Genomic DNA, 26,525 nt, shown 5'->3' with positions numbered 1-26,525 from the left:
GTTACGTTGGCATTGAAGCTTTAAGATTTGGAACAACTGAAGAGTTACACAATTGTTTTTCAAGGTGAAGTGGTGGTTGACAGTGCCCTTCATTCATGTTTGCTGACATCAAAATCAAACATTTATACAAATCAAAACAGTGATTTCAACATTAATGTGTGAAGTAAACAAGTCAGAGAAATTATAGATCTTTTTACATTATGAAATAAAGTTTGATTAAAATACGGGACTGTTGCGCGTCCCGACAAAATTTACGGCGATGCCGGACACGTAGGCTAAAAAAGAGGATTGCCCCGTTATTTACGGGACGTATGGTAATATTACACAAAGCATAACATTTTTTCTATGAATAACAACACAGCAAGAATGTTATGTTATGTTTTATTTAACGACGCTCGCAACTGCAGAGGTTATATCAGCGTCGCCGGATGTGCCGGAATTTTGTCCCGCAGGCGTTCTTTTACATGCCAGTAAATCTACTGACATGAGCCTGTCGCATTTAAGCACACTTACATGCCATCGACCTGGCCCGGGATCGAACCCGCAACCTTGGTCATAGAAGGCCAGCGCTATACCAACTCGCCAACCAGGTCGACACACAGCAAGATGTAGATCATTCAGTCATAGATAGATCTTGCACGCGGTACGTCATGTTAGGTTGATCTATGTTTTATCAGTATGATGATCTCATTGATGATCATCTGGCATGAAAAGCCAATATATCAGTTATTTATGCTACTAACTGGAGGATCGTGTTGTTAGAATTGTTCTGGAACTGATCTGATCGGAGACACTCGCGATAAAAGGGAAGATAAGCAGTTAATTCTGTCAATCTTTAATCAATATCTCCTTATATGATTGTTCCAGGATATTTCGAAAGTCCTCTATATGAATAGATCTCACTCTTCTTGTGAAGGCGGAGGAAGCAAGACGTGTTCTCTAGCAATCTAGTGATACTTAAAGAGAAGGCTACACAAGGGTAGTAGGCCTATACTATTGATTCCTTTGGAACATATTTGCAGTAGCCTACTTGAAGTAAGTGTATGAATTATTTTGTTAATTCACTATAGAAGTTTAATATTTAGCTTAATCTGCTTTGGTTATTGTGAATGATTTCCGTATAATCAATAATGAAGTGATAGTAAACGTAGTTTTAAGGAAAAATGGTTTTTAAATGTATTAGCACTTACAAAATAGGCCTACATCTTACTATCATCCTCTGTTTTCGTTGTACAGCTGGCGCCAGCATTTTTGGCGTGTGTCCTAGATATATAGTGCCCAGTTTGTGAGCATGTTGCTAGTCCAGCTGAGAATGATACCACTTCCTATACATGTCACATCAGCCATTTGCCAAACACAGTTGTCAAACTGACTGCGGAAAATGTAAAACACTCGACTTAATGTTCCCGTTACTTACTTCACACGCCAAAAACGGTGACGCGGACTATACCTACATGTCCAGCCATGGATATATTGAGCAAATATTTACATTGTTTTATATTAAGCTGTTTCATAGTGGCTGCTTTGCTGTTGAATTTTTCATTCAGGAGAAAAACGCTCCTAAGCGGGTCGTCGGGCGACACAATTATGACCTATTCCTACTAAAGGCGGATTTTACGTTTAAATTTGTTACTTTACTTATTATCGTGAAAAAGTTATGATTTTCATTAATATTTAATATTCAAAATATGTACAGTTAGTCACTGAAATCCATTGTTCTTATCGTAATGCATTTCAAAATGGTGGACTCACGGAATATATGACATGATAGGCTATAGGCATCGTGTAGACTTGATGAAAATTCAGAATGGAACTACGTGGGATTATATGTAATGAAATAATAAGCGAAATTTTGTGTATTTTTGTAAATTCCACAACTGGCAATATTGAAATATATTTTCGGTAAACCTATAGATGGTACCGATATGGCGACATTGAAATGCAATGAACAAAGAGGGAATATTAACAAGCAAGTAACACTGTCCCCGTGATGCAAGGTTTTATGATGTACCATAATGGGCCGTCTGCAGGGATATTCGACTTAATATCTCCTGTATAGTAATATGGCGACATCAAAATATTTGCAATCTAAATAATCTATCATACCATACCCGACATTAATCTGAAGTAACAAAACTGTCTGATTCCTTACAGGTCCTTATTATGACATTTGCAAAATCAACTTCGGTGGATAATGTATTGTGAATGAAATTATATCCGGAATATTTGAAGTCCCTGCCCATCTCAAACGTCTGGATTTAATGTTCCTAATGTTTTCAGGTGAAGAAAACAATTAGTTCAGTTCTGCGTTGTGTAACTTTCTCCATTCTCCCGTAACTTCATCCCTCTTAGCCTCAAATATTTTCCTAAGAAACTTATTCTCAAACACCCTTAATCTCTGTTCCTCTATCAAAGTGAGAGTCCAAATATACAGAATAATCGGTAATATAACTGTTTTATAAATTCTAATTTTCAAATTTTTTGACAGCACACAAGATGACAAAAAGCTTCTCAACCGAATAATAACAGGCATTTCCCATATTTATTCTGCGTTTAATTTCCTTCCGAGTGTCATTTATATTTGTTACTTTTGCTCCAAGACTTTTATATTTCCATTTCGTACAATATTCTGGTCACGAGTCATAATCATATACTTTGTCTTTTCGGGATTTACTTCCAAACCTATCTCTTTACTTGCTTCAAGTAAAATTCCCGTGTTTTCCCTAATCGTTTGTGGATTTTCTCCTAACATATTCACGTCATCCGTATAGACAAGAAGCTGATGTAACCGGTTCAGTTGCTACTCTCCCCCCTCTTTTAGCGATTAATTAATTAATTTCATCATCCTTTCTTGGCATATCTAAAACCACTTCCAGTCTAGTTGTCGAAATGGATTCCTCGGATGAAGAGCAGTTTTTTTAGCTGTTTAACGACGCTGTATCATCTACGAGGTTATTTAGCGTCGATGAAATTGGTGATAGCGAAAAGGTATTTGGCGAGATGAGGCCGAGAATTTGCTATGGATTACCTGGCATTCATCTTACGGTTGGGGAAAACCTCGGAAAAACCCCAACCAGGTAATCAGCCCAAGCGGGGTTCGAACCCTCGCCCGAGCGCAACTTCAGACCGACAGGCAAGCGCCTTAACCGATTGAGCCACGCTGGTTGCGATGAAGAGCATTTTATGTTGGAAAATGGAGTGTCGAAGTTTTTAATGACAGATGAGGATGCATTAAGGGATGAATGGGTGAACGAATATTTTAAGGACAGGGAGGAAGATCGAGAATATAAACGAATTTTTTTCCGATCTTCTTAAACAGCCAGAGTTATTCTTTAATTATTTTAGAATGTCCTTACAAGATGCATCCCAGATTGCCCTTCTTTATTGAATACATGCTATTAGTATTTCAACATCCATTATGGAAAAAATCACTCACAAAAACAGCTACAAATATCACGTCACGCAGGCAAGCGTTCTAGAAGAAACAAATTTATTTGATCGGCGAAGGCGGGTGAACAAGCGTGCACAAGGTTGCGCTTGGAATTTGCTTCCAGTGTGAACACCTTCGCCGCGCCATCAATAGTTTCAAACATATACTCACTAATTTTGTTTCTTCAGACACGCTTGGGCACGCAGGCGCTTCCATTTTACTTGCCCAAGCGTGCCTCCAATGTGACCGCAGCCTTATAAGTACAATTGAGGACCGTTTTTGCAAAACTTGCTAACTGCAAAATTTGCAAAATTGAGATTTTGATGGATTCGTTAACATGAAGCAGTCCTCTACACGATGTTAAAGTTATCTTAGTAAAATTGAATTATTTCTCTTCATTATAGTATGTCAAAGTGTGATGGTTGCACCTATAACCTACTTGTCTTCATTCAGTTTTTTGTCTCTCCTGTAAAATTTAGTTTTTTCAATTAGCAAGTTTTGCAAAAACGGTCTTCAATTATAGGGTCTATGTTAATTAATGTCAGTTGTAATTATAATGTTGCCTACCATGACTATTAATTCCGGATAGGGTTCCCAACTTTGGGGCAATGGATTCCAAGACAACTTATACGAGGCAGAGCGAAAAAAAAAATAGTGAATCAAGGACAAATTAAGTACAATTGTCACACTTTTTGTGGGAAATAACCCATATGAATAAAAGAACAGCCATAACAGTTAATTATTATGATAATTTTTATTTAATATATTGATATTCTTTCCCTATTACTAATCACTAGGGCTAAGAATTGTACCTGCCGTTACATTGCGCTTCATGCGCCATGACTTTAGGTACCAGTAGGTAATTGTGTTGGGGTGGGAGATTTCAGTGTGTTTCGTTCAGCAGTGAACTTCAGTTGATCGGTTACATTACAACCGAATACTGCTATTCGTAACAGGCAACATTCAACGTCCCAAAGAAGAATAATAGCAAGATGCCGAGGACGAAATTTGTGATTTAATTTCAAATGAGGAAATTTGTAATATAGATACAGATTTTGAAATAAATAATGCTAGTGTAAAATATTTCAAATATTCCCCCCTCCCCCATTGATTCTGCAGAAGTGGAACGAAGTTTCTGTAGATATGAGGCTGTGTTTTCTAGCAACAGGCAGTCATTCTCTTTGAACATTTGAAAATGTGGTTTGTTATTCACTGGAACAATATATGAAATAAAAATTATGTAAAACAAAAACGTAATACACTATAATATTAACATAGTGAAATAATAAGGCTGATATTTGTCAATGTCATATTAGGTGTATTTTATACAGATATAAAATAGCATGTAGGCAATGATATTGTGACGAACCGAATAGTTGGAACACGAAATAGGAAAAAATGTAGCAAAAAAAAACTGGATAAACATTATGGATATTTAGTTCTATGTAAAATTTCTGATAATTTCAAATGAGGAAATTTATAATAATGATACAGATTTTGAGATAGATAATGCTTGTGTAAAATATTTCAAATATGTCCTCATTGTTTCTGCAGAAGTGAAACGAAGTTTTTGTAGATGTAAGGCTGTGTGTTTTAGCAAGAGGCAATCATTCTCTTTTGAAAATTTGAAAATGTGGTTTGTTATTCACTGCAACAATATATAAAATGAAAAATTATGTGAAACAAAAACGTAATAGGCCTACACCGTCATATTAACACAGTAAAATAATAAGGCTGATATTTGTCAATGTTATATTAGGTGTATTTTCTACAGACAGAAAATGAAATGTCTTTAAAATAGTGCAATTTTTTTAACAAAGAAAATGATGTCTTTAAATTTTTCTTTAGCAGATAGTTGTGTTTCGAAGTCAAAGGAGTGGCTTTCAACCACCCAAATGCTGAGAATTGACTAACTTACCTGATGATAAGCATGCGTTCAAACGAACGAAAGACACTGCGTTAACTCACCCCAACTCTGAGACGTACTCAAAGTTAGAGGCGCACGAAGTGCACCAGTAGTATATCGGCATATATTTCTCAGACCTACTAATCACATTTCAAATTTTAAATCACTTATTGTGGCAGTGGGTAAACAGTCAATTTGCAGTTAATGTATGGACAGATAAACATCGACGTTTTGTTTTGATAACTTTTAGACAACACTGGCACTAATCAGTGTTGGTAGATATCGCAGTTCAGTTTTTAATCAAGTTTTATTTATCTTGAGACTTGGCTCTCTTTATCATTATCTTATGTAAGTCTTAACATAATCATAGAATTAAGTAAGCCTTATGTTGAAATTTAGTTCCACTTCGATTTCTGCTTTCAGTTCAGTCCTTTTATGGTGTCTGCAGAAAACTAAAATCCCTCTTACATTAACTCAAATCATTGAAAACAGACACTGATAAAACAAAATTAACTAGTTTTAGAAGTTCCTTATATTCTGGGGCTTTATAATTTTTAAGACGGTTTTCTTCCTATGTCATCGTCATTGGGAGTATCTAGTGAAATTTTAAGAATACAAAATATCTTCAACTTATCTACGTGAATATTTAACCATTATTTTTTAGGTTACTTCATGTGAGTAGAGTTTTTAAAGTCAAACAGACATTGAGAAAAAAACTGAAATTTCAAAATTATATCAATTTGAAAGATATTGTAAAAGTTGTGTTAAAAGAAGAGAAACACTTGATTCAAGACTTCTTTCTGTCTACGAGTACATCACCCTTGCCCAAAAAGTGTTACTATCATTGGAAAGATATTGTAAAGTTGTGTTAAAAGAAGAGAAATACTTGACTCAAGACTTCTTCCTATCTATATTACCCATGCTTAAAAGGTGTTATTAATCGGAAATCATTCTAATTCCGGGATTTTTGCCATTCTGGTGAAAGGATTCCTCCGGGACATATACGATTTCTGGTCAATTCTGCGGAATGCTGGACTGTCGGGAACTATATTTCCATATATATAATAATTTCCTTCACATAGCAATCCAATCTACCCCAACCTTACGTGCCACAAACAAACTTGAATTAAGTTAACCGAACCTAACCCCTTTCCACCGTACATAAACCAAAGTAAATTAGCTTAAAGCCTACCCTTTATCACCTAACCGAACTTACTTTACATTCTTTTGTATTCTACATAAACTTGTATTAAGTAACTTAATCCCTAGATCATATATACCCAGATTGCTCTGAGTTATAGGCTTTGACGGTAACAACTTTTGTCTGGTTTACTATGCTGCCATCTAGTTGTTGCATAAGGAGTCAAGTCATAACGCCCATTTGAATTACATTAGCGACTGTACTGCCATCTCGTGTTCGTTTACGGCGGACGGGTTGCGATCCTAGCGGTTGTTCTCTTCAAAGTGCAACCGATTTTAATATAGGAATGAGCAATCTATATGTGATCGGGGCTTAAACCAACGTATGTTAGCCTCGTGGATAACGAACCACACATTTTGGATAGACCTAATCTCTGTGAGTGCCATTCGTAAAATTGGTATTCCCCTAGAATCTTACTGAGTGTGCCATCTGTAGGGAAAATACAGCAGTTCAAGTTTATAACGTCTGTTGTGCAATCGTAACTTCGAAAGGAGCATTAGTTCTGACTAGTGGGAAGCTAGGGAACTATGTAAATTATTATCATCATCAATCATTATTACTGGGACTGAGAACAATTAGACCTAAGTTGTAATAAATTTTTAACTGAAGCTATGTAACACTTCTGAAATCTAAAATATCACATTCCGGTTATCATAAATTTTAGGACCTGATGTTTTTAAGGTAATTGTATAATAAAACTGTGCAGCTTCCCTAGCGTTAGCTATGTTTTATCGCATTTGAGAAAATATTAATCTGAAGTTATATATAGACTAATCATATTATTGGACTAAATAAAATAAATACTAATAGTAAGCTAAGCACTGATGATGGTATGCTAACATATGAGTTAAAAGGTAATTGTAGATAATCCTTTTATATAATTTGCTGAATTAATTTAATAAACTGATTAACAATCGTAAGAAGTAATATTTTATATGATAATTAAAATATGCCATAATCAATTGAAACTTCTCTTAGGTGTCTTTTGGTCAATATTTTTCTCATTAAAACCACAACGAGTATTTTCAACCTTTTCCAAATTGCAATTGTGCAGTAGAATATACAAGTAAATGTTAAATGATTTTTGTGTTGAAATTATTTGTGTTTATTTCTATTCTGTATACATTGTATCACAGAAGCCAGTGAAGCAAAAAATTAATGCCTTCTTTAGAGTAAATTTTCTGGAGATTGACCGATATTTAACTTCAAATTGCGCAAATGGAAAATGAAATTATAATCTTTGTGATCGATGTACCTACATATAACAATACCGGTACTGTTATTCCTTCGTAGCCTTGTTCCGTCTGAAAAAGTAAAGTCTGTTCAGTTTTTAACTTCTCATTCTTATATAAAAAGTGTAAAAAATTGTGATGACGAAAATATTTATTTTGATATTTTCGCACAAATATACGTTTCCAGTGTCTCTAGAACCAAAGAAAACGGTGTTGGGTATGCCGTATATGTGTTCGTTTGTGTGTAAGAAATTATCCTAAAGTAATGGATGGATTTTCTTGAGTTTGAGTATATGCGAGTCAATTTATCCAGGAATTATTATGCATATGAAATATACTAATTTAGTGAAAAATTAGCGGGTCTTTTTTTAAATAAATTAATTATTAAATGCTGTATTAATTTTTTGTTGTGAATTTTCTAAGTCGTAAAAGCCCTAAGACCTCACTAGACAAAACTAGGTGGTCAATACAGTACTCTTAGTGAATCTGTCTTGTTTGGTATGGCATTAGGATTCGTTTTCGAATGAATCACTGAAGCAAGGTGTAATATGTTTTAAGACATTATGAAGCAAAAGGATTTCTGATACTTTAAATTGTGCAAGACCATCGGCGTAACTCAGGTGGTAGCGTTTTTGCCTGCTGTTCCAGAGTTGCGTTCGGACGAGGGTTCGATTCCCGCTTTAGCTGATTATCTAATTGGAATTTTTTTTTCCGAAATATGGTGAATGTCAGGCAATTCAAGACGAATCCTGGCGTCACCTCACCAAATACCATTTCGTTATCATCAATTCCATCGACGCTAAAGAAGCTAATAGTTGATAAAGCGCCATTAATAACCAACTAAAAATGTGAAAAAAATCGATTAAACAGGGTATATGTACTTAAACTATATAGTATATAAATTAATTGGATAATAGAGGATAAGCTTATCTTCTGTATGCAGTTCACAAAACGACAGTTCGTATTTTATTCTGTGGGTTTTAAATGATTTCATATTTTATGTACCGTATCGCTTTTGATTAACAGTAATTCAAGAGAATAAACTGTAACTATAGTAGGCCTATCATCTAGAACGTAATAAAATAACTAATTTTTACGAAACCTGTAAAACGGATGAGAAAATTTGCATAAATTAACATTCATTCGATTTAGTTATACGGGTATCTATCTAGTTTCAGACTTTCAGTAATGTTTAAAAACAGGCTAATTTGTGACATCCAGGTATAAATTTTAGACTAACTTAAAATAATCTTAGAGACTATAAAATTTTAGCTTCCGTTGATTTACAAATGATTTTCTAAGAATATCATGTTCAGACGATTTATAAAGAGAGAACGGATTTCTATGCAGGATATTTGGTGCAAGATAAATGAGTCGAGAAAGTTGTATCATATGTACGGTTAGCGTTGAGCGGAATGTATGTTGCGGTTAAGGCGCAAAGCTACAAAGCAGGAGGTTACGGGTTCGATTTCGAATGGAGTCATTGGATTTTTTAAATTGGAGTAATCCTTCTCATCGTTATGTTACTCTGTGGTCAATTCAACCTCTAACAGAAACGGTTTCCTTCATGTGTGAAAGCAGCAAACACATTGGACTTCATTGCTATTACCATTAGTGGGACTGTTCATTTATTTCCTTCGTGCAGGGTTCCGTGGTGTGTATATAAAAAGCTTGTTTTTACTTTTTACATCCTTTTAATACACCGACATTTATTGGCTCTTCTCACTAGCAATGCATTGATTTAAATGGAGGCAATCAGACATTAAGCGCAAAAGAACATCTGTGGCGGTCGGTGGCTGACCTTGGTCATCTGTAGCCCAACAGGACTGCAAGCTTCACCTGACAAAAACAATGAAGCTGTTCGCGTAAGGCTTTCGATGAAGATTGATCCACACAACAGGGCCACTGGAATGCGCTTGAGTGTGGGTTCGAATCCCGCTTAGGCTGATCACCTGGTTGGATTTTTTCCGAGTTTTTTCCCAACTGTAAGTCGATTATCAAATAATCTCATAGAGAATTCTCAGATTCTTCACGCTGTCATTAGTAACATCGATATTAGATATTCTCGTAGTTGATTAATCGTCGTTAAATTGTCGATTTGAAAATTGCATTTTCAAGCATTCTAGGCTACAGTAGACGTTCTGTTGGTGGCATTCTCATAAAGATGTCGGATTTCCACCCGCATAACACATTAAAAATAAACAAGCATCTATGCTCTAAACGAATTTCGAACCCACGACCATGACTTACGCATAACGCTGCACGCCTTAACCGTTGTGTAGACCTACACCACGACTGGCTGCTATTTCTTTTTTGTTAAGAATATTTCGTTATATACTTATCTGAAATGTGTACGGAACTGAATTATTAATCCATCGGTGTTTCTTGAGGTGCTATTGTAACTTGCAGGTCTATCTGTGAGTATAAAGCACAGATTCAAAAGTACAGGTGCACCTCTTGTTCCTTTGAGCATCCTCAAAATGTCGGAAAACGATCAACGTCATGATGGAGTTTCACAGGCGATTGTTGCTGTTACACAGACGGATTCCGTGTAAGTAGATTTCAATCTTATTGTATGTTGTAGTGTTTTACTTTATTTTGATTGTAGAATATAAATGTGCAATGGTACATGCATTTGTTATGCATCAGAAGCATCTGTTTTATTAAGCTTATCTGCCTGTCATGAAGTATGTTTGTTGACCTGAATGTATGTGTCCCTTATAAATCAAATCAGCATTTGGTAACTGTGTCTCAAGTTTCAAGCAAATTCACATTTCAGAATTTCTAACTAATGTATTTGTGAAACAGAGTTACGTTCGTTTTTCGAAGACTTTAAGACGAAATTGAGCGCAGTAGAGGTAAAGGATGTAATATTTATGGTACTTCATAATTTGTTCCATTCCCAAATTCTACATAACAATTGCATCGTAATGGAATTAATTTGAACAATATATATGCTTCAGTATTATCACCTAAAATAGTAAAACATGAAGCGAAGAGGGATTTATTTATTAATTGTTAATATGGTACATTTTGAAGCTTAATCGTACAACATGAATAAATATTCCTATGTAATACACAAATATTACATATATATGTTTCATTTCATAAAAGCTCTGTAATGTTAGTTAGCAAGTCTTTTTTGAATCTTAACAAATAAATAGTAAGTTTAAAATTTCACATACACTTTAATTTTCAGATGATAATTGATCGGTAAATTCGTATGTCTTCCCGTGATCGGCGTTCGTCAAAATGTAATTCTTATCTTCATTTGAATGAAAATTTCATTTGAATCTCTGTTAAAAACCTGGTTTAAACCCACTAATCTCGAACGATGAATCCTTGTGTCTTTGAATTTATATTATATAACTTACAATATCATTCTGTATTTTTTTTATTTTAAAATATTTTAATGAATTTTGAATAATGGATTTTTATAGTTCCAGAGTTACTCAGGCGAAAACATCGGACGAAAACTTCGCTTCGATTTCTCGTGGCAAGATACACATACTGACATTTTTATGTTTTTATTTAGTCCCGCATTGAAAATTATATTGAATACTTTGGGGAAGTCTGTAGGTTACATTCTGAGAATCATGTTCATCGCACACTGTACAAACTGAAAAATCTCTCTTGGAGCTGAAATTACTATGAAATGAAATATCCATTAAAATTCAAGCGAGAAATGTCACTTCTTCTGTTATGTGGTTTGATTCGAGTGAGTTACTTACTGTGCACTGTTTACTGAATCGCAATGGAAAGAAATGAAGTCCTCTTTGTTTCATTACTATGCCTTTATGTTTAAATATTATGTTTGATGCAGATATGATTGGAAGCGTGATACTTTATTTTAATATGGTCAAACTGAAAGTTTCTACAAACTGATTTATGTATGGGATTGAACGAGATTGGCTTTTGTCCGATACATTTATTGAATAGTAAATAATTTGCTCTAAAGTAGTGACTGAAAATAGTTATAAAATAGTGAAGTTTACATATATTTTACACTGCTTAATTACCTATGAAACATTTTAATAAAATGTAGTATTTTATTTTGTAATTTACACAAATAACGTTTGAAATAAGAATGGCATTGTAAAATTTTCAACGAGTCCTTTACAATTTGGAGTAGAATTTGGTCAACTTCTAAAGTAGTATATATGATTCGTAGGTATGGTAATGATTATTTTCAATCATATATCATGTTGCAATATTAACTTTTTAATGGTTCAAGTGCATTAACAGTAGATTTTGAAACTGAAGTCGTAGCCCAAATATTAATTCAGTGACTGTCCAGTTAGATGCAAGATGTGGTCAAGAAGGGTGATATATTGCCTTCTTTCCTTGATCTCTACGTTCATAAATAAAAATTAAAAAACCTAATTTAGCTGCTAGATATTTCTATAGTTAACAGTTTAACAAATTAATTTAAGGCAACAAGATCTTCGGACTATATATTTTTTTTAATGATTTGACATAATCATTGACATCAAAAGACTGAATCCAACGACTTCGAAATGAATTTATTTGAAGAAGAATCATCCTAGGCAAGAACTGTGCAAGGTTTTCGGAATGAAATTCGAAAGTGGAGATACATCAGCTACGATTTTCGCAAGGATCGACGTGCTACAGTGACCAGTGACAGAAATATCGAGTCCAGAGATTTTTAAAGAAATTTTTATTAGGCCTACTACACAAATGGGCACGGAAATTACTAGAACTATTATTATTATTATTATTATTATTATTATTATTATTATTATTATTATTACATAGTAAACCTTGCCGAGAAATGTTGAGAAGACAACTCGGAGGAAGATAACGAGAGAAAAACAATTAATAAGGTCCCGCGCCGTGGTCTCATTAAATTTCGGCCAGCGTATGGGACCGGTGCCTACCCTGCATCGTGATGCACTTGGGAAGCTACGATAGGTAGCGAAATCCGGTTGCGAATTCCAGCTATAACGGCTGGGGGATCATCGTGCTAACCACACGATACCTCCATTCTGGTTGGATGATCGTCCGCCTCTGCTTCGGCATGTGGGCGTGAGCCGGTAGCCGGCTGGTCGGTCTAGGCCCTTCACGGGCTGTAGCGCCACGGATAAAAAAAAAACAATTAATAAGAAGTTTTAAGATACTGATGATTCTTACATAAGAATTTTTCACATTAATTTTACATATTTCTGCTATAAATATTTATATTAGTTGTAGCCTATCCAGTAGCTTGTACAATGCGAATCTTCATTGACAATAGACTATTGCTTTCACATATTCTGTTGTATTGCACAAAATTTGTTTTCTTTCTTTTTTTTTTTTTACTGCACATACTGCTTTTATTACTGCACAAATGGTGTATAACCGTACACTAAAGAGAACGTGATATCGGCGCTGTGCGTTAACTGATTAAAGAAGAAAATGAAATCACCTACCACGAGATACGGGCATCTTTGGAAATAGATTTGACAGCAGTACAAAAGATAATCCGTAATGATTTTACTGTAAGGAAACTGTGTATCCAGTGGATTTCAAATAATTTGACAGAAGATGAGAAAAAAACGTGTTGATTGGTGTACGAAAATGTATACAAAATTCAACCGAGGCCTCTTAAATTCTGTTTTAGACATCATAACAGGGGATAAAACATGTATTTGCTGTTATGAGCCTGAAAATAAACGGCAATCAGCACAATGGGTCGTCTCAGATGAAGATAAGACAACATAAGTCAAAAGAGGCCGAAGCACTGGCAAGAAGATGGTTGCCTAATTTTTTTGTCGCTCTAGTCCTGTCACGTCTTTTTCTCTGAAGGGTCGTCGTTACGGTTAATGACGAATGGTATACCACCGTTTGTTTACCAACAGTCTTCGGGGAAACGCGTACAGAACGATCTTGAAGTCGTATCATCTTCGTATATTATAGCTCCTATAAATTTTAAAATACCTAATCAGAAGCGATAATTGTCCTATATTTATCTATTGGAATATCAATAATTGAGTAATTAAACAGAATATTTAATAACCCCTTACGACAAAGTTTCGTTCCACATTGCCCCACATTCATAATATGGAATGTAACTATATAACGTGATCAAGAATAAAATGGACAGATTGTCCTTCAACACCATTGAAACTGCGATTGGAGCCTCCAGCGAGGTGGTGTCTGAAGTGTCCCTAGAAAAGCGGATGCAGCGCTTTGATTGCTTTTTCCATCGAATGGACAAGTGCATTAGATTTAAAGGGGAATATTTTGAGAAGCAATAAAGTCGAAAGAGAAATAATTTGTTGCTATAAACATCAATTTGCAGAAACTTTCAGTGTGACCCTCAGCATAAGTATTAATGTTGTATTTTTAGGGTTGGGGATAAATTACCTACATGATATGAACATTTTTAATTTTGCAGTGAGCAAAGTCACGAGAGTCGCGGCATTTATGCCAGAGTAAGAAATGCTTTTGGGAGGATGCGTGAGTACGTCTCCAGACCACGAGTACCACAGTGCTCATACGTTGATGTCGATCCAAGTATAAGTGATAATGATAATAGTATTATTTACTCACAAATTGTGGCCAAAAGCACAGATGTTCCTCATAATGTAAAATTCCACGACGAGCATCATATTATAACCGGCATTGCTTGCCACCCAAGAGATAATAAAACTGCTTCTCCTGAAACTGAAGTTGTCAGTGGCGGCGTGGGTTACAACCATGTAGAACTTCTGTTAGTTCCTGTTCAAAAAGGGCCATGGGCATGCAGAATCCACGTTAGAGGATGCTTAAAAAATTATTAGAAACAGCTATTTTCATGTTCAATCTAAAAACAAATCAAGAAATATTTTTGTGTCTAAAAGGACGGTTTCTCTAAGAAATTGTTTAAATTATAAAATATAACGTGGAGTGTAAAAATAGTCACTGCATTTACATATTTTGTAAGAAGTCATTGTGCAACTCTTTTCACTTTTTTAATTGGCGTGGATGTTATGTAAAATTCAATACTTTGTAATAGTAATACTTACATTATAATGCTTTATACATAATAGCTTTTGGAGTTGGGGAAAATGGCAGAAATACTGTGTTGTGTTATGTGCCAAAAAATATGTTATACTAGAATTCAGTCACACTACAAAATTGCCAGGTTTTGTGCAGTTGAAAATTAGAAAATACCTATACATTATCAATTACATAGTCTACTCTGTGGAAACTATGAACTGTTCTCGATTGACACTCAGGAAATTAGAAAGTTATGAAAAACTGCAAAATATTAGCACAAAAAGGAAGTGTGGTTGTAATATTATTTTTATATACTGGCTTTTAAGTTTTAGCATTCCCACTTCTTCCTCCTCTCCCTCGCTATATGCCCATCTAAAGCTTAAATAATAACAGTGAACAGTGATATAAATTGTATTAAAATGTATCGAACAGTGACTTTTAAATTATTTTCAATTTCTATTACAATTGGTCATGATTTGCTATCTTTAGATCAGTTTTCTAAAATTGTTCTTTTCATCGCATATTTTGGTACTTTGCGAATTTCTTTCGACCTGGTCATGCTGTGATAGCTGTAAGAGTTATGTAGTCTGTCTGACTTTTTTAAATGATAAGTTCTGGCATAACTGCTCTTACTAGAATTTCCATTTTGAAAAGTTAGCTTCCTTCACTAACTTATTTTTCTCATTCCCACTTTTTGAGCCAAACTGTAACATAAAATTTCATAAAACCTTGAAAGTGAGTGTATCCTTTCTTACTTGTTTGATGTGCCTTTACTTTATTGCATCACATGATAGCTGCATAATATTTTGTTTTAATCGGAAAAATTATAAATATCCATTTGAAATATCGTTTCATTAAAAGTTCCTACAATTCTCTAACTTACACTATGACATTTTGGTCGTAGTACTCGGAATTAAAACGATACAATATAACACAGACGTAAGCAGTTTAATTATTGCTTACATAATATGTGCATATGGGGCCTGTCTTATGTTAGTCTGGTTCTTCAGGAATATTTGCAAATTGTGGAATGCTGCAGTTATATTTCATTAGATCTTCTATATTTTAATGCATCTTATTATTTAATACTTCAGAGGATCCAAAAATTAATATACTACATTTTATATTATGCTAAATTTTTTGTTGTATAGTACGGATTGAAATGAAAAAAATTATCAGTCTTCAGTTCCAAGTATGATATGAACAATATTTAAAACGGTATCACTTATTGTTAGTCATTTAAAATATAATGTTGAGTTTTTCGCAAATGAATTGGACATTATTCATAAAAGTATTTGCCTTCTTGATATAATACTATAGGAAGAATGTAAGACTCCTTTGACTTTTTGGCACGTTAGAAATTTTCTTTAGACAACACAGGTTTTTTACATTGACATTGGATATCCGTGTTGGGTAGATGGGAGTCGAAACCACTTTGGTTGTTTCTTTTGGCCGAAGTTATGTAGTAATCGTGTCGTGCAATGTATCGAGCTGCATTTACATAGTAAGAGAAAATAAACAAATTCGATATATTGAAAATTGAGTTATATAATACACCTGACGTGTCTGCATGCCCATTGTTGAACTAGTACATACATACAACTGGTATGTTAGCACTGTTTGATGTGTGATATTTCTTATAAATTAGAATGTGATTTTTAATTCGTTACGTGTGATGATTCTTGTTAAAAAATATGATTCTTATAAGTTTCGTTATTAGTACATGACTGCAACTTTTGTCAAGAAGTTAAAAATTGTAATTCAGTGTTCTTCCATGCTTGTTGTGTTATTATTTTCATTTTTAATATTGTTAATAAATAGGAAATTGTTGGTAATAATTATTGTTTTGTTTTATTTTCCTATAGCTTCTCAAATGTTTCTAGCGCAGTACGAATGTCTATGGAATAAATTTTTCAATGCAACAGGCAAGTCCTTGAATATCAAATGAGGTCACGAAGTTACGTATCATCATAACTCTATAAATTAATAATAACATGCAAAGAAGTAGATCAATGTTGTATCATAGTTAATAGCCTACATTTTCTCGTTTTGAATCCTTTGGATCTTCTGAATAATATTTCTCAAGCTCTAGCATTGCAAATGTGCGGATATCTCAATTTCGATAGGATATTGATAAGATCACTATTCCTCCTACTTTCACAATATCGAGTGCGTATGTTTTATCTTTCCACACTCGCAAAAGTAAAGTGGAAGCGGCAGTGCACAACGCAACTGCCCACACGTCGCGACGCGTAGCACTGAGCTCAGTTAAGTGAGAACACGCGAGATAGACCGTAGAAGGGACAATTTTTTTGCAACATGCAATTTTGAAAGTGGTAAAAAATCCTGATCTTTTCAAAGACGAGGTTGAAATTGTCAAAAGAGAAAATGTATGCACTATGTATTGTTAATAATATAAAATCAAAGTAGAATTCTTTTCTATTGATATTAATTTTGAAACTGAATATGAACATAGTGTTCAGTCTTACGATAAATACCGATAACACAATACTACGTATTACAAAGGCTGTACTATGAATAATATGGATTTCTAAATTATTTATTAATACTGTATATGCTGACTTGATAGTGATCTGTGTTACTATACAGCGGTGTAAGCAATAGAGGGGAAAGGAACTGCCTGCATTACCTCCTGGCTCAGTTGCTTCATTAATGATGCCTTATTGATGTCACTTATGAGGTTCCAACCAATCTTTTTATTGCTGACTAAACCTGTTGACTCTAGGATATATCGAATTAATGTTTTCTGTATTGAAACTTATATAACGTGATAGGATGGGGAAGGGTTTCTACAGCATTTGAAAACTGATTGAATTCTGTTGTACCAGAATACCCAAAATGGATTCCTCTGCGCTCTCGACAATCGGAGGAAGAACTGCGCTTAAAGTGGCAGCTGGATATGCGATCATAGAACTCACGTATGTAATAACATTAATTGCTTTGTGTTGTGCATGAATGTCTTGAACCTCTCAAATGAAGACGTTTAGTTATTATACTGTGTGCTGCTACATCTTTTCGGAATTGTATTCATGTCCCATCTTCAGAGAAGTACTCAGGGTGACTCAAAGGCTTTTGTGAAATGTTACATGGTGAAAGATATGGCTTTTTGGAACACAAAATAAAATCGACTTTTTTTTTTTTTAAATAGGCATCGTTTCTGCAATATTTTAAAATGTAATTTGAAACACAGTAATATTATAAGCCTAATGCGATTTATATATCATGGAGTTGCTGTTACTTAATTATTAATTTGGATTGTAATAACATCAGAATAACGTTAAAATATTATTAAATAATGTGGTATTGGTAGTTAGAAAGTACCCGTACGGTCTACCAGTATAATATCACTATCGTAATGCGAAGCCTTGCCATTGTTTTAAATATCTATTCAAAGTGTCCTCCATCCACATCGGTGCACAACTACTGTGACACGTGTCAATGATATGTATGACGTATGGTCAGGTAAAGACAGGGTGCTATGCACAATAAGTCTTCGTATATTAGAATACTTCGGCAGTAGTTATTTCGAAAACTATTCCAAATAATGGATTTGTTTATTTTCATTTTTTATTCTAAAAAATCGTTATTTTTCATCATCTAGCACAGTGATCATCAACTCGCGTCTGAACGGGCAAGGGCAGTGTTTGGCTAATGCGTGCTTACTTTAGCGGGCATAGGACCGGCTTGTGACGTTGCGTTGTAGTGAACAGAGGCGGCGCTTGCCATCCATTCAAACAAGAGATGCGAGGCGCAGAAAACACTTCAAAACGTAGGCCACACTGAAGAAATACAACTTACTGATGCATTATACAACTCACAGTAACGAATATGGCAGATACGAAGATGAAGAGCGTGAAGCATTAATTCAACAATTTAAGGAAAATGAGTTGCTGTTTAAGACCACAATGCTAGTGAATCAGCTGTGCGACTCAGTTATAAAATTTCACTTTTAATAGTAAGACGTTTTAGACCTTTCCAGGATTGAGAATTTTTCGAAAAATGTTTAATTACAACTGAAGAACTTTTCTCACAACAAGTGTAGGAGTTTGAACCTATCGGTTTGTCTCGTTCCACCGTGATGCGTCCCATCCGAGGTGTAGCCGAGGACGTTCAGGTGCAACTAGTAATTATTTGTCAGTCTTTCATTTGTTATTCTTTGGCAGTAGATGAAAGTATTTATGTTAGCGATCGAAAAAAATCGAAAAATCGAAGGAGAATTGGGAGGAAAATTTAAAAGGTACGCAAAACGCGTCCTTGCAAGGGGTTGGGGGCTGTACAAAACTAAATATGTGAGCTCCAAGCCTGTTGGCCACTAGTCTCACTCCGGGTTACGCTGCTCCTCTGAAGGAGCTCTAGAAAATTTTGAAGGGGAAGCCGAAATTGGACGTAACCTCTTAGGTACCACATACGCGAGGGGGGCTGACATTGATCAATTGATCACGGAACGGGGCGAGGAGGAGTTGGCTGGTGTTTGCCGTTAGGATGGCAAGACGCCGTCATCTGTTGTTCGATGACAAAGCATGTGAAGGCCGTCGGAAGAAGCGACGTGAAATCTAATCTGCAATTTGAGAGGTCCCTGTCCTTTCAATTTGCGACTTATTGAGTGACCTCGTATATTTAATAGACTATTTATATTATCTGAACTAGGGCATACATCGTTTATAATAAGGGTGGGATATATATGGGGAAGGGCATATAGGTCCGTGGCCCATTTCTTATAGGGCTCATCCCGACATTTGTCTTACGCCTGAGGAAAACCACGGAATACCTTAGGCAAGATGAGTTGTCTCATGTATAAGAGACTAGCCAATTTGCTATTATGTAGGAGGTGATTGTTGTCATGAGCCTTGTTGAATCGTCTCAATTTTGAGACAAGCCATTTGGCTATATGATGGCTCAATTACGAAGAGGGGGGAGAGATGTAATTAGTTAATTAATTTAAAGTAATTAGGGAGATTAATGGGGATATGAGTGCAGGTCCGTGGCCCATTTCTTTTAGGGCTCATCCCGACATTTGTCTTAGCGCCTTAGGAAAACCACGGAAAAACCTAGGCAGGATGAGTTGTCTCAATATCAGAGACTAGCCAGTTGGCTCTTAGGTTGAATGACTCTATGAATCGATGGATATATACTAGCCATTTGGCTCTATGATAGTTCCATCGATCAACAAAAGTAGATATTGTTAGGGAGGGATTTTGTTTAGCCCAGTTAAGACAAGGTCATTTTAAAGCGGTTGCACTATCCAAGGAGTCTCATGGAGTTGAGTCGTGGCTACCAAAACCTGGGAGTAACGCATGTTAGCGATACTCCCCAACTGGTGATTTTTGTAAGAGGCGTTATTGAAAACCTTCAGATTAAGGAGAGCTCTTATATATTATTCTCATAAAGAATACTACTACTGGTTCCGTTATTTTCATGTAGAGGCTGTAGAAATTATTTTGAACTTCCTTGGCAACCAATGGTGCTCCTGCCATGATTGGAAGTAAAACGGGTGTAGTAAGGAGTCTAAGGGACGAAATGAAAAGCGTTATTTATCCCATGAAGTTATTTCTATTCACTGCATTATACACCAACTGAATTCATGTGCGAAACAAATAACAATGATGTTATGGAAGTAGCACAGTTGGAAAAAACCACCAACACAATTAGATCGAAAGATCTCAGTCATCGTCAATTTAAGTCTTTCTTGACGAATGCAATAGTGAGTATGGCGATCTGTCATATTATAGTAAAGTGCGGTCACTAAATCGTGGAAAATTATTGGATAGGTTCTTTGAACTGAGGGAGGAAACATCGTCGTTCACGGAGAAAAAAGAAAAGCCTGTATCATAAGTGAAAAATGAAAAAAATGGATTTGTGAATTTGCGTTCTTAATGGAATTACCTGAAAGCTTTAAATTGTTTTCTACAAGGTAAGAACAAGATTATTACACAGTTATATGACAGAGTGAAGATGTTTAATATGAAACCATCTCTAATTATGGAACGTTAGTTTAATTAAAAGGATAAGTTACAGCACATTTTTCAAAATTAACAACGATATAGGCCTCCTAGTTTCTTCAGACTTTGGATTTCGAAGAATATATTCACACATCATGTGATCTGCGCCAAGAATTTGATTCGAGATTTAAACACTAGGAAAATTTTCAATTTGATTTTCGATTATTATTTGTAATTGGAACTTATTGATTTACTTTACTATACTGAAATGAAGGACAAATATCAAAACAAAAGAAGTTTGTCTGACTTTTATACGAACTTTTCATGTGTTAGATTTCCCCGATTGTACAGACATGCATGTTCGGATCCACATACTGTATCTGTGCGAACAGTATTTTTTTTTTTTTCCATGATGAAGATAAACGAGCCTTGTCATGGAAGCCAAGTATCTGATCACAACTTAAAATGTGCTCTTAGATTATGCACTATACAAAGAATAGATCCAAATGTTGAGAAATTGCTGAGGGAAAAGTGAATTAAATCCCGAAAAATCAGTGCTAATGCCAGTGTTGAGTGAACTGAATGGAGTTAATTTCTGCATTACTATTCCTAGGGTTTTTATATGTTTTGTTCAACATTTTCCCTAACAGAAGCAGTTTACACATTTACAGTAGTCATGCATTGCCCGAATAATACACGAAATGTGTATTATATTTCTGAAAGTAATTAAGGTATAAACTTATTAACTTCTAACTTTGTTGAAAATAGGCTACAATGTTTTTTTTTCAAATTGCTTAAGATAGTTTATTTAGTTATTTCTATTTAGCCCGTATCTTTTTGCATCAGAAAACAATCATAAACCTATGCAGTAAATTCATATTGTGGTCCGCCGCTGAACGTCTTACCTGCCCTATTACGACTTTCCGCGGGCGAGTGGACAAGGCTTGATGACGACACAGCGCTCTGAGTTGAGGACCACTGATCTAGCATTTCACAAATTCCCCTTTGAATCACCTGATGTTCAACCTTCTTATTCGGGCTGGAATACCCAAAAATCTTCTGAACACGAAGTGAAAGTGTAAAATCTTATGCTTTAATAATTTATTAATTGTTATTGATTGATAGATTCATTGTCCAGATACATTTAGGAGGGAGTATGCAATAAAGCTCATTTTATGTCCTATTGATTGATATATTATATATTACAGATTTATATAGAACTGACACATTTCTTTCATTAATTGTTTCAAAACGAATTGTGCTAGCTACAACTTATTATACCTAAAATGTAGAGGAATTTTGGGAGATTATTTACCTCTATAGCAAATGTTGAAAATGTCCTCCATCCTGCATAAGGCACAACTCAACACGTCGTTCCATGTTACTGGCCACTCGTTGGAGGACTCTGTTGTCAATAGCTTGAATCTCCTGTGTGATGTTGTGCTTCAGATCGTCCAATGTCTGGGTACGTGTGGCGTAAACCCTGTCTTTTAAGTAACCCCATAGAAAGAAGTCCGGCGTTGTCAAATCCGGAGATCTCGGTGGCCACAGGTTCCTGGAAATTATTCGGTCGTCACATAACCGGATAAATGGAACCATGCTTCATCTGTGAACCATGTGATGGACAATATGGCAGGATTTTGCACAATGAACGTCTGAAACCAACGACAATAATTCAATCTTTTATCCTTATCTGGTTCCTGTAGCTGATGAACAACCGTAACCCTATATGGCTTTAGGCTCTCTGACACATTGAGTAGGTGTACCCTGTCTCCTGCGACAAACGTCTTAATGATTTTTTGGGTGATTGCTCCAGTCGTGTTCTTACGTCAACAACAACCGTGGGAAGCCTAGATGAACGATGCTTGCCCTTTTCACTCACCAGAGATCCAGTTGTTTCCAATTTGTTTACCAGTCCCAGTATTGTGTTTCTTTTGGGAGGATTGCGAACACCAAATTCTCTCTGGTATGCCCTTTGAGTAGCTGTAATTGAATTCGTAATCCAATATTGCTTCACAAGGGAGAGTAGTTGATTTAATGTGTACTGCATTTTCACCTTGACACAAAATGTCGAAAACAGCTGCCAACAATAGGAATAAAACATAAACATCTGCGCATGTAGTGCTGCCAACAATAGGAATAAAACATAAACATCTGCGCATCTAGTGACAAGGAATCGAAACTCCAGAACATTCTGCTTAATTTGGTGCTAAAATTGGGTCATTGAATGAATTTCCAACGGAATAATTAAAGAAAGAAATGTGTCAGTTCTATATAAATCACTCTGTATATTGGGTCTAACTCATTTTTGTCAACTTATTTTTCTTTGCAATTTATTTAGCCTAACAAGTATTCTAGTTTTATAAAGGTAAAGTTTAATGTAAATCATTTCAGTTATAAATACATTGATATAAATTCAACTTTCTTTACTTTGCAAACAATGGGTTATACAATCCTACATACATTTCTTGCTATAAAAATCTGTATTAGAATACTGTATATATTCTGAAGACATCTGAGCTTTGGTGAAGCCCGATAATTTTAGAAAACTGTATTTTATCAAAGAAACATGTGCAGTAATATGAATTCAATTATTTTTCTCTTAAGGCACTAAACTGGCACACTGACTGGATGACTGAAAATGTGTTTCACTTTTTTCATAATCTTTCAGACGTGAATGTGTTGTGCCTGCACTCAAAGAAGCGTGGAAATGGATTATGTCCAAACTGTCGACCATTCCTCAGTGTGTATTTATAGAAGGAGTGCCTGATATTGGTAACACTGTATACAGACAACAGGTTCGGCGCTGTACAACCAAGCCATATACGTTCAAGTACAGCCATCCTACTGAGTTTATCACAGGAATTGCGTGCGTACCTTTGGATGGACAAACTCAATCACCCGAGGCTGACGTAGTTGAAGGCGGTATTAATTTCAAGAATGTAGTCATCTGTCTAACCCCTGTTAGAGAAGGTGATTGGGGATGTTCGATTGTTATTTGTGGATCTAAGAAGGATCCTAGCGAACAAAGATCATTATCATCATCATCTGACCTTGCTATATTTAAGGCAAGACCGTAGGGAATCCAGCTGAAAGTCTTTTCCAGTCGTCTTTTCCATGAACAGAACATATGTGTGTCTGTGTGTTTAAGATATTATTTCAAGTTCACTTGGAAAACGCACCATTCTAAAAATTATTTTTCAAACTTCCATATGGATGTCTAGTGGTGAACTAACAAACAGTAAGAAATGATTCTGTCTTTAAGAAGAATGTTGCACAAAGAATTATATTGCAGTCTAAATACGATAGGTGTCGGCAGGGCTCAGATTTTACGAATTTTATGCATTTATAATTAATAGGTCATATCTTTTGTATGTTCTTGTTTGCTTAATAATCAACAAAAAGCTTTCTACTTGTATTTACCAATATAAAAGATCAATATCTGTATTTCTCTTTAATTTAGTGTTAAAACTATTGGTATTGCATGTACTGTCAGATCGACAAGCTTCAAATAGTGTTCATTAAACTCTTTTAATTTAAAAAAATGAATGTGTGTGTCTTTGTTCCTTCTACATCACAATTTGTTGTTAGCACTGATGAGAATTGCAAACCAGAGGTGCGATAAAATTTCAAAATAAGATAAAAATATTAAATAGGTATAATAAAAATAAACAAAATATATTTGTTATAATAGTGTAACTTGCACCAAATATCCTTCTTCATCTGTATTTTACAGTATAAAAATTACAAGTTTCGGAAAAGGTCTATTGCAAAATGGCATGAAAGTTCGAGCACTAGCTGAGCGAGTAGTACCGCAGTCTAGTATATACAGTCACGAAGCTCAACATGTAGTAAATATGCATCCATAGATAGTTACTAACCACTAGGATCGCTAATATCGCCTCATTACAGACAATGCGAAATAGTACCGGCACAGTCCATTGTTCCTAGCACCCTCACAGCTCAAGCTTCGTGACTGTATATACTAGACTGTGGTAGTACTCCAATTATACGAATTTAGCAATTATCATTTCCGCAAGTGCGTTTACACGCAGGACAACAGGGTACTACCGGCAGGACCCATAACTTGCGTACTGCCGGTAAGAAGTTACAGAAATACGTCCTGCTAGAAGGACAGCATATGGAAAATATTGTTTAAGAAGCTGTCCTACCGGAAGGACAACTTGCTATGTACAAAAGTCCTTCTGGAAGCGCTTCGGGAAGGACTTGACTCTGTGCGATTAACCATTAAGAGTGTTAATTGATTACTTAGTTCGTAAATTTAAATATTTATTTTTGTAAAGCGGCATATATGTTAATAAAATGTTCTGTACCTATTCTTGATTTTGTTTTCTGTTGAGTTCTAAAATATTTTGTGGGAGTTTATGATATAGATTGGAGCCTGTGATACACTGTTAAAACTTCTGGTAAGCATGTGGTAATTGAAATCAGTAATACAGTACATCTTGATTACACAACTTTTAACACTATATCACTTTGGAAAACATATTATATATCATTCACATGTTAAATTTTATGTTACCTTGTTAACATGTTTCGGCCTGCTATCGGCCATCATCAGAACTGGTTGTTGCTGATCTTGGCGCCTTTTGTTTTGTTTCCTATGGGGTGTGTTTGTGTAGTGTAATGTGGAGTCAAACAGTGTGTGTGTTCTGAAATTGAGTTGTGTGTTGAGAATTTCATTTGGATGTGTTTTTGTGTGTTTGTATATTTCGTATTGTTCTAGTGTGTTTAATTTCTGGCTTATTGGTTGGATGTGTAGAATTTCCAAGTCTGTGTTGATGTCTCTGTATGTGTGGTTAGCATTTGTGATGTGTACAACACAAACACAAGAACACAAAAAATACATCACACTAACATACGAAAACAAAAACACACACAAGATTGCAATATCATTCAAGAAATTAAATTACATCATCGCATACAGAACAAATACTCTACAAAAACATCTCAACACACATACAACAGAAACAAACAATTACAACCACACAGGCGTATACAAACTCAAATGTAACACCTGCAACAACTTCTACATAGGACAGACAGGAAGATCATTTCAAACACGTTACAAAGAACACATCACAGCCATAACAAAATTACAAAACACTTCCACATATGCAGAACACATTCCATTTCTTCCTTATCCGTTTTGTATAACTTGTACAGTGCTCAAAGATATTGTTGCATAATTTTCTATTGCGAACTTATCAAATATGGCATAGCCTATATATATATATATATATATATATATATATATATATATATATATATATATTGCTAAAGTTGTTGAATTACAAACTTATGAAGAAATATGCAATATTTTTTCTTGAATAAGGAAAATAAATAATAAGTGTTTAATAAAATAATACGCAACAATTTCTTTCAGCACTTCGTTATTCTCTGTCTTACACTAAAATATATAAGTTAACATTTGTAAGAACTTCTCACATAGATGGACTTGGAGAACTGGATTGCAAGCTTTGGAAGTAAGTGATATTCATCATCATTATTATGATTTTGCAGCTGTTGTTGCTTTCCTTCTTTTAACCATTTTTTTCCATTCTGTCCGATTTTCCCACTCTTCATTTCCTAAGACTCTCGTCAAGATTGATTCATAAACCTCTTCCGTAAACAATCTTCTCCTCTTTCCTTTTTCCAATGGGACTCCACTCAGTGATTTTATTTATCCACTGGTTTCCGTCTGTTTTTCTGACATGGCCATAGCATGTAAAATAAAACATCTTTACCTGCTTGCATTTGCCTTTGAATTTCTTCATAGTATTCACCAAAATAC

General features: G+C 35.0%; 1 long non-coding RNA gene across 1 annotated transcript; it reads left to right on the top strand.

Annotated features, from left to right (window-relative positions):
• Positions 1–878: 878 nt before the first annotated feature.
• LOC138694735 (uncharacterized) lies at positions 879–25,047 on the top strand. The gene is made up of 3 exons (XR_011331009.1): positions 879–1,035; positions 17,600–17,689; positions 23,382–25,047. It is a non-coding gene; the product is annotated as an uncharacterized lncRNA (long non-coding RNA).
• The last annotated feature ends 1,478 nt before the right edge of the window (positions 25,048–26,525 follow it).

Source organism: Periplaneta americana, chromosome 2 (assembly GCF_040183065.1).
Source record: "Periplaneta americana isolate PAMFEO1 chromosome 2, P.americana_PAMFEO1_priV1, whole genome shotgun sequence".
Taxonomy (NCBI): domain Eukaryota; kingdom Metazoa; phylum Arthropoda; class Insecta; order Blattodea; family Blattidae; genus Periplaneta; species Periplaneta americana.
The sequence above is the reverse complement of the archived record's forward strand: the minus strand, read 5'-3'. Positions and strand labels throughout refer to the sequence as shown.